The 9,783-nt window shown below is 36.1% G+C and overlaps 1 protein-coding gene across 1 annotated transcript in view; it reads right to left on the bottom strand.

Annotated features, from left to right (window-relative positions):
* LOC131948995 (uncharacterized) overlaps positions 1–3,333 on the bottom strand; it is an 11,711-nt gene extending 8,378 nt beyond the window's left edge. The window contains exon 1 of the mRNA XM_059310743.1: positions 3,114–3,333. The gene's annotated coding sequence lies outside the window, so the exon portion shown is untranslated. The remainder of the gene's footprint in view (positions 1–3,113) is intronic.
* Positions 3,334–9,783: the final 6,450 nt, after the last annotated feature.

Below are 9,783 nucleotides of genomic sequence, written 5' to 3' on the forward strand. Positions count from 1 at the left end.
ATTTCCTCTTTCTAAGAAGTCAGTTCCTGTACTTTCTGTTATTGTTAGAGAAGCGTTCATCTACAGTCAGAGCAAGAATTTTAATTTTTTCTGCATCTATCTTTAAACATCCTTACGTAAGTACAACCCCTGCACTTTTTAAAAACAGTTTATTTTGTCTAATTTTTAATTGTTGTCAATTATTTATTGATTTTATGAAAGCTTAATCATTTTTGTTAATGGTTAACAATTAATGATGCTAGATTTAGCCGTTAATATAGAACAGGAAAGCATATTTTTCTCAATAGTAGGTGTGGGGCAATTCCACACAAATGGTGTGGGGCTATTCCGCACCCATGGTGTAGGGCAATTCCATACCCTATAGTTAGGAACTTTTCCATGTCGCTTTTTATACTCTTGAGAGGGTTTAGCTATTATTTTAAACCATTTAAACTGTTTGTGGCTAAATCTGAAATTCACAACTCATTTAACTTTTAAAAAGTACTTAAATAGTACTAGACCTAGTACTATTTATTTATAAAAAGACTCTGCTATTAAAATTTAGTGAAACTGCTATAGACTTCATTTATTTCTTTATATATTAGTATTTTTACTGTACCTATATTATTTATTATTATTTATGCAATATTTATAGCTAAACATTACCATACACATATTAGTAATTAGACTTTCTAACATTTAATTTTGTTCTCATTTCAGAATGGTCCGCAATTATGAACGAAAAACTTCGGCCTATGATAAGGGGGCAATGAAAGCTGTGGTTGAAAAGGTTATCAGTGGTGTAATGGGCTACCTGAAAGCTGCAAACCGTTATGGCCTAAGAAGAGCAACCATTAGGGACCAAGTCAGAGGACGCTACAGTAAGATGGGAGCTGGCAGAAATACAACACTAACAGCCGATGAAGAAACTGAACTGGTCAGCTGCTTAACAGTCCTGGGCAGATGGGGATTCGGCCTCACTCGTTGTGACACACAGGAACAGCTGAAAAAAATCGCGTGCAAAATCATCAGCAAACAAAATGATTTATGTAGAATGGTTCAAGCTTTTGTAGGAGCGAGACACTTGAATAACTTATATGACAAGCCTGAGATGATTTACAATGTTCTCGGGCAGATGAGGCACGTTAGCTGGGGACAGCCACTCTTCCAGGAGAGAAAACTCAAAAATCAAACAACTGCTTCCTTGTAGTTTGTTCTTGGTTGGACAAAGGCTATGAAAGCAAATCCAAAAAGAAAAGCAGGCTGAAATCGGAGTCAATGGCCTTAATGGCGCATAACCAGTTGACACGTAATCCTTAATTGTGATGGAAGCATGGTCGAGTCGGCAAAGCTCATGGTTGATAAATTCGAAAAAAAAAGTCTCGAGTTTAAACCCTCTGGCAAATAAGGCTCGAGACCTCCCAACACTAAAAATTAAGAACGAAGAAGAAAATTTACAATGTTGACGAAAGTGGGTGTCCACTGGACCTTAAACGTATTACGGTCGTATGTTAATAAGGGATAAGTCACCTGTTTCGGCTCATTGGTGTTTCCGGTAGGAACTCCATTACTGTACAGGAATGTGTCAGGGCAGATGGACTGATGCTGCCCCCATATGTTCTGTACGCAGCTAAAAACCTAAGGGTTAATTGGACACTGAATGGACCAACTGGTGCCAAATATAATGTTAGCGACAAGGGGTGGATCGACACCACCAGATTCCATGACTGGTTTGAAAACTTTTTTGTGGCCAGACTGCCAGAGGGACGACCAGTTGTCCTCATTATGGATGGCCATGCATCCCATTTGAGCATTGCCACCATCAGATGTGCTGCAGACAATGGTGTCATTCTTCACAAATTGCCATCTAACTCCACACATGTGTAGTGACCACTGAATGTTGGGGTTTATGGGCCTGCCAAGACATCATGGGAAAAAATTATCATCAAGCTTGCACGGCATAACTTGGAGATGGCTCTAACTAAAAAACTTTTTTTTTATGCTTCTGAAGCAGCTTTGGGAAGACGAAAGCTTGTCTGCCCAAAATATCCAGGCTGGCTTTCGTAAGTGTGACATCATGCCTGTTGACCCTAGGCACATTTGCACTTCAATTTATGAGTCAGCTGAATTTTTGTACAGGCTCTTCTTGTGCCAGAAAAACAGTCTAACTTAACAAGCGGTGACAGTGATCAGCCTTTTACTCCAGAGCTTTTATCACAGCCTTAAATGCCACCCGCTGAAACATCAGCAGTCAATAAGGACTCCATGAAGGATTTCTTTATAAAAAACTTTCGCCCCTGCTAGTCAGGGATAAAAACACAAATGGTGGCCGTGGTAAGGCCATTAAAATAGCGTATGGGGAGAGCCTTACTTCAAAAGAATGTGTGGAAAGATTGGAGACAGAAGCAGCAGAGAAAGCTGTTAAGGCAACAACAAAAAAATAACCCGCAGATCAAGAAGTTGCCTGCTGCTCTAAAGCTTTGACTGACGAGGTTAGGCCTACTATTGAGAGCAGATCTCAGGAGACAGAAATTGAGGCTTTGTCTTCATCCAGTGATAAAAAGTGGTTGCCCCCATGCAAAATTTGTTCCAAGGGGAAATTTTTTTTTTTTACAAATTTTGAAATATATAAATTTTTAAATTTTCATAATGTGTGTGGAATTGCCCCACTTGCCATGTTTTTGTGATAAAAGTTAAATATTTAAAAATTGTATTTTGTTTTGTGAATTATATCTATATTTGTTTGCAATCATATAAGTAATGCATGTCTAGTTATACCCTCAATATTATATTGTGGTAGTGTTAATTTTAGATTTTTTACAAATATTTTAGAAAAGTAGTGTATGGAATTACCCCAAGTTACCTTACATATTTTAGAGCTAAATTAAATTGAAAGTAAAAGGGTAAAAAAATATTTGGTTTGTATTTTAGAAGTACATTTTTAGACGTAAATTTAAAATGAAATTAAAATACTAAAACAAATTTAGGTTATTATTTTAGAGATAAATTAAAATTAAAGTAAAACGCTAACAAAATTTAGGTTAGTATTTTAGAGGTATATTTTTAAAAGATAAATTATAAAAGAAAGTAAATACTTAAACATTTTAGGAAAGAAAATTTTCTGAGCACATTACCGACAATAAAACCTGGGATACATATTTATCCTCAACCAATGGGTGAGGACAGATGATGACTCCACTTCTCTTTGACTCCGGTAGCGGTATGCAGCTGGCGTCTCGCTGACTCGAGCCCGCAGGTGGAGTAGAAGGGACTATGATGACATCAGGGTGAAGGTCAGTGTATGCTGTTTGATAAGATACTTTTGACAGAACATCCAGTACACGTATCGGATGGGGTTTAGCAGCTTGTAGAGTAACCTCACTTGATGGCTACACAAATTTAAAAAACAATCGTTATTACACTGCAGTAAAATTAAAATTATATTGGAATGTTATACACAACGGCTCTATATAGTTAGTTTTGAAGATTTTAAAGTGATTCTTAAGCGTTCTGTTTGTGTGATGCAAATCTTTGGTCTTTGAAAATGCGGCCAATAAGGGCGCCTTTATCATAGTTCTAAGTGAAAATAAATTATTTGTTGCGAACATTTGTAAAACAAAAAAAAATACCGACAATAAGAGAGTATACATTATTTTACAAAAATAAATGCCTTTGAATATGTTTATCATAAAAAAATCTTAAACTAATTTATTGAAGCTTTGTGTTGTTATATCAACATGAATTGACAGTATGATCACTCTTGTAGAAAGTAAACTGCAGGTCTTGTTCAGCCTTTCTGTAATGAGCATCGTGTTAGGTAAACGTACACTTGACAGTTTTTTAATAGCTACGACTTGTGGCTTTTTCTAGTTCATTTACTTCTATTTTTATAGTTGAAATGCTGTTTATTTCTGGTGGTTTAAGCCGAGCAGAAAAAAACCGGCATATTGTAATTTTGCAAGATTCACCACGCTTCATAGGCTTCCTTGAGATCTGATGAAACTAGAGCAGATTCAAAGTTTTAGATACAGTGGCTTATTAAGCAGTACACAATGTCTACTTTCCACGCATCCAACCTACCTTACTGAAAAAACTGACGCTATAATAAAGTCCAACCGCTAAGACACAAAGTACACCTATCATCCATCTACTCTGCGATATTTGTAGTCTAAAGTTCATTATCTCAAACAAGGTAAAATTCTTCTCGGAATTGTATGAACTGGAAAAAAACAAATTCTTTCAGGTTTATTAATCAGTAACAAATTATTTAAACTAAAAATATGTAACGTGTTTAAAAGAAACCGCGATCGTAGCTTACTTTTAACGTTGTGTAAATTTGATGTCTTTTAAAAGAATTTGCGAAGAAAAACGAAGGTATACAATCGCATTAGCATACCACGCTTAAATTGAGTCCAATAATGAAAGCGCGCGGTGGGTTGTGGTCCAAGGTAACATAGACACGCAACAATATGGCGGGCGCAGATAGTCCAATCTGCGATAGGACGTGCATGGTTGCACACGCTTGGCATTTGTGCTAGAATGCCGCTTATAGGTCAACTAGGCATGCTGCCCAGCTTCGCTTAGGCTTTGGAAAACATTGAGAATTTGAATGCTTAATTAATTCGCCCGAGGGTCGGTATACGACCTCAAGAGTTATGAAGAGGTTCCTCCGTGGACATTTTGTTTAAATTTATAGCTCATATAAGATACCGGTCAGTCGAGGTCAGTTTTGACCCCCTCATCGTAGACTTTTCGGCCAACCGGCCCCCGTGTTCTGTCGCCCCAAGGCAAGGTCCTGCCAAATTTGAAGCGCCTGCGGCGCCGGGAAGTGCCCTATCGGACACCCGACAATCTAGATCTAGATCTAGATTCCTAAAAGAATTTTTTTTTTAAGTTTAGCCCGAGCATAATTAAAATAAATACATTAACCAAGTTGACTTGGTGTGTCTCGAACCCGCACCACCTGCGTGGTTTAATGTACACTAACATCTCCGCTATTTAGGCACCTTATAATATAAGGAGAATGAAACACGTATTTTAAAATCTTAACTTACGCGAATATACCTATTCTTTCAAATTAATTTTTTTATCCCAAATTAGCCAGTTCCAAACAAAGATTTTGTATAAAATAAATAAGTCTTGAAATAGTTTAGTCCTAATATAGAAATTTATTTTTGGAATTGATTTTAGAGAAGTTAGAGTCTAAATCTAGATCTTAGCGTCTACGTCTAGATCTAGTTATTGCGTAGATTTAGATTTAGATTAAGTCTAGATCTAGAATCTCTAGATCTAGAATCCAAATACATAAAATAAATTTTATGAGTTTAGGCCGGAAAAATTGTATTGTATACATTTCATAGTGTACGTAGATCTAAATCAAATTTGAATGAAATAGTTCATTTCTTTTTATTCTAAACACGGCAGATGACGTCATTAGTTAATGTATAAGCAATAGTGACGTCACAGTTTTATGCGTTCTTTTTCACATATATTAATGCTTTTCCGGTTGCATAAATAATACTGTTTCTCTACATTCGAATACGCCTTTAATTTTTATTTTTCTTCTTTAAATAAAATTGTGGTTATACATTTAAAACATCTAACATATTATTTTCAACAAAAGTCCGTATAGTTCTCCATATATCGCTGCCGTTTCTGACGTGATGTCCGGCGAAAATATTTTGCGGACAGACAGAGAGAGAGAGAGGTGCGAACGTGGGGTTTTATAGATTTAGATGCGTAGTATTAGAACTGGATTACAATGGAACAGCCTTGTATATATATATATATATATATATATATATATATATATATATATATATATATATATATATATATATATATATATATATATATATATATATATATATATATATATGTATATATATATATAAATATTATATATATATATATATATATATATATATATATATATATATATATATATATATATATATAATTCTCTGTATGCGAGACACCACCAACAACTAAGCTCAGCAGACCATATCAATACCACCACTACCCTCACCAGTCTGGTGAGCTGTTAACAATCGTATTGACGGCTTTTAGGGGCAGATAATTTAGATTTGAAACTAGAGGGAGATAATAACATGTTCTGCTTGCTCTTTTCATTGTCCCCTGTAAACTGTCGTACAGACGGCTGCTTTCACGGAGGCGGAGTATGGGGGGGGGGGGGGAGGGGAAGAGGAGTGGAAAGTTAGGGTGAGAATAATCGTCCTTCACTAGCTACTGATAGTGTCTTAAAGCAAAATATTTTCAGTGGCAGCTTGGAAGTGTCGAATTCACAAAATATGAATTACTGAAAAAAAAGAAATTAAACTAAATAGCGGCGTATGTTACGTCGCGGGTCAGCTTGCAGGGAATAAAGAGCTGTCCGGAATACCAAACATGATTGGTACTATAAGATTGTGTAAAACAAAACTAGAAACTCAATTAAAGAAAAGTCAAGAAAGCTAAGGAGGTTGAGGGTGGAGTTAACTGGCCGTACGGCGTACAAACTGTTGACACATAATACTGAAAAGTGTTAAAACAAATACTAAATCGAAACATCACCTTTGTTGTCAATCAAAATTATGTTTCCTTTTAAAATGGATTAAACTCGAAATCTCAAATTCAGTGCCGTGATGAGAGGAGGGTGTGGGCAGGCCCAGACCCTGGACATCCACATCAGTGAGGGAGGGGGGGGGGGGGCGACATCTAACAGAGTGAATGTTTTTCATTGGAAGAAAGTTACAAGTTTTAGTATGTTGTGTCATCTTAAGGATTTATCCGTTCCCAGTCAGAATGAAAAATTTGCGAGTTCACCCAAAATGTTGTATGCACTCCTCTACCAATGATACAGACATGTTAATCATCAAACTGTCCATATTGCACAACTTTTATAGAGGAAGGGGCAACGGTAAAGGGTAGTGATATTGTAGTCATATGATACTTTTTAGGTATAGTGTAAGTAAAGAAATAAGTTTTAGAGAAGTTCATAATCAGTTTAAATATACCATTCATTATAATACACGGACGTTTTATTGAAAGGCTTCGTTCAAAGTTTTAGTAACGTAGTACCCGAACTTGGAGACCCTTTTTTGTGGGGTCGGCGTAGTCGAGTCGGTAAAGCTCATGGTTGCTAAACCGAAAAGTCTCGAGTTCGAGATGAGGCTCGTTAGATAAAGATAGTCACTCTTCTAAAAAAAAACTGCTGCCTTATAGTTTGTTCTTGGTTGGACAAAGGCTTATGCAGCAATCCCAAAAGAAAAGCAGGCTGAAATCGAAGTCAATATCCTCAATGTCTCATAACCAGTTGATACGTATACTTCATTGTGTTGGAGGGGATCTCTTCTAACGAAGAAGAAGAAGAAGAAAAAAAAAGCACTTTGCTCATTACCTGTCACCCACCACTAAGTTCTACCTTACAGAACGTCAATGATAACTTTTGCGTCATTTTTTTGGATATCCACAGCCGTAAACAGGGTTTTTACGAAGTATAGAGGAAGCTATGTAATCGTGCACAAAAAATAGAGATTTTATAAATCTCGATGTTTTACACCTTTCTGAGTAAAAAAAACAAAGTTTTGCAATCTTGACCGTATGTCTGTGTGTGTATGTCCGTATGTATGTGTGTCTTTAAACACGATAACTTAAGTACCGTTACAGCTAGGTTCATGAATTTTCAAAATATAAGTATTTTATCACATTTGTCGTTCTGTACTAACTTTTCAGCGATTTTCGGTAACCGGAATTGGAACTTATTCTACTCTTAATTGTTCAGATAGATTAATAAAATTTCACAAGTACGTAGACTATTTAATTCTCTGCACACTATCAAATTTTTAGTAGTTTCCGTTGACCGAAAAAAGTAATTTACGCTATTTACGATTTCTCAAAAAAAAAAAAAACGCATGTGAATTAATAAAGTACTAAAACTATTCCGTATTATTAAACACATTTTGTTTGGCGTTTACTTGGTGCGCAAGAGATTTTTTTCTACTTTAAATAGTTTTAGTACTTAAAAATTTATTAAAAATCATGTCTATATCCCAAGTTGCAAACCTCCGTAGTGTTATAAAAGAATATGTAAGCACTGCCTCAATGTGGATGATCTCACCCACTGAGGTGTTGTGTTTAAAAGGGCTGACCCTTAGAGAAAAAAAATCGACGAAACGACTCTGTTGTTGTTAGACACTGGCTTTATAGGGTGCGCGGATATTTGACCACAGGTGCTTTTACCATAGGGGGTTTGACCATAGCGGGTTTGACCACAGCGGGGCTTTGACCATAGCGATGCTTTGACCATAGGGGGTTTGATCATAGGGGGTTCGACCATAGGGGGTTTGACCATAGGGGGTTTGACCACAGATGTTTGACCCCTATGGTCAAAGGTCTGCTAAAAACGTACTTGCGAATTATTACTTGCGAGGATAGGCTAAATTGATTGGCATTATTAAATACTCACCGCGAAATTGAAATTTTAGCGGATGAGATTCTTGATGAATTAGCCAAGTCTAAGAAGACTTGAAATACGATTGTAGGTAAGTAATGTTATAAGCACTTTTATCTGTTTGCTGTGTTAAAGTATTGTTATTGCGTCTTCTGAATTTGTTATATATATTCCGCATATTCACTAGTAGGCTACTTGAATCTTCTGTAAATTTTAGAGCCGCAGATAGATCAAAGTTTTCGGTATGGAGTATTCTTCTGACAGGAAGTGTTATTGCAAAGATTTTTGAGATAACTCTAAGAGAAACTTGAAACTCAAGACTCCTAATTGCTCCTAAAAGTTGAACCGCTGTTGAAGAAGTTGTTGTATCGTGCCAGGATGACATAATTTCAAGTGCATTAACAGTTGATTTTTGAAGCTGTATAAAAACGTTGACAGACTCATGACGCTCAATCCATCTGGTTGCGCACAATCGTTTAAGTCGAGATGCTGATGCTTTAGGTGTTAATTTCTCTATTGAATTTGCAAGCAAAGATTGTCGTTTTCGGTGTGTTAAAAAAGTTGTATGTGCTATTAAGGATTCTTATACAGTTTCTCACAGCTAGTAGTTCGCAGGCATCAGAAAGTGCTAGATTTAGACTGTGAGATGCGCAATGCACGTAAATAGCCAAATCAAATTTCTCAGCAACATATTGTTACGCCCCATGGAGTCGACCACTCATTGCAGCGGCTCCACCATATCCTTGACCAATCACAAAATTACCGACTATGTGTACATTTTAGATATATCTGGATTTAGAGTTTTTGCCCGGTTATAATAAATCCCCTTTACTCCGTGTATGATGAAGTACTGAGGTGTAAAACAGTGAAAGCTAAAAAAATATATGTGACTTTCCCTATACTCTGTATACGAGAAAGTAAAAATATAAGTATTAAAAGTCCTTTTGATTGCTAACTACTAAAGTTCTAATATCAAAACCACGGGTTCATTAAGCTCTTTATCTGCGATAGCAACCTATCTAAGAGAAAAAAAAAACCTCTAAAATCTAAGAATTGTTAAATTGCAGATTGTTCTTGGGCGGACACAAGCTTTGGAAGTAAGTCAAGAAAGATAAGCAGGCTGTTCTTAGAGTCTACAGGCATCGACTATTAGCACACAATACTTAATAGGGTTGAACAAAAAGCACAAAATACTTAATAGTGTAGAACAAAAAAGCACAAAATACTTAATAGGGTTGAACAAAAAGCACAAAATACTTAATAGTGTAGAACAAAAACACTTTAAGGCCAGTGATCTCTCATGTTTAAATGATTTAACACTAAATCTTAAAATAATACCACTTAGCTATCTA

Source organism: Physella acuta, unplaced genomic scaffold (genome assembly GCF_028476545.2).
Source record: "Physella acuta isolate Inbredline_101_S28 unplaced genomic scaffold, ASM2847654v3 ptg000668l, whole genome shotgun sequence".
In the NCBI taxonomy this organism is placed as follows: Eukaryota; Metazoa; Mollusca; class Gastropoda; family Physidae; genus Physella; species Physella acuta.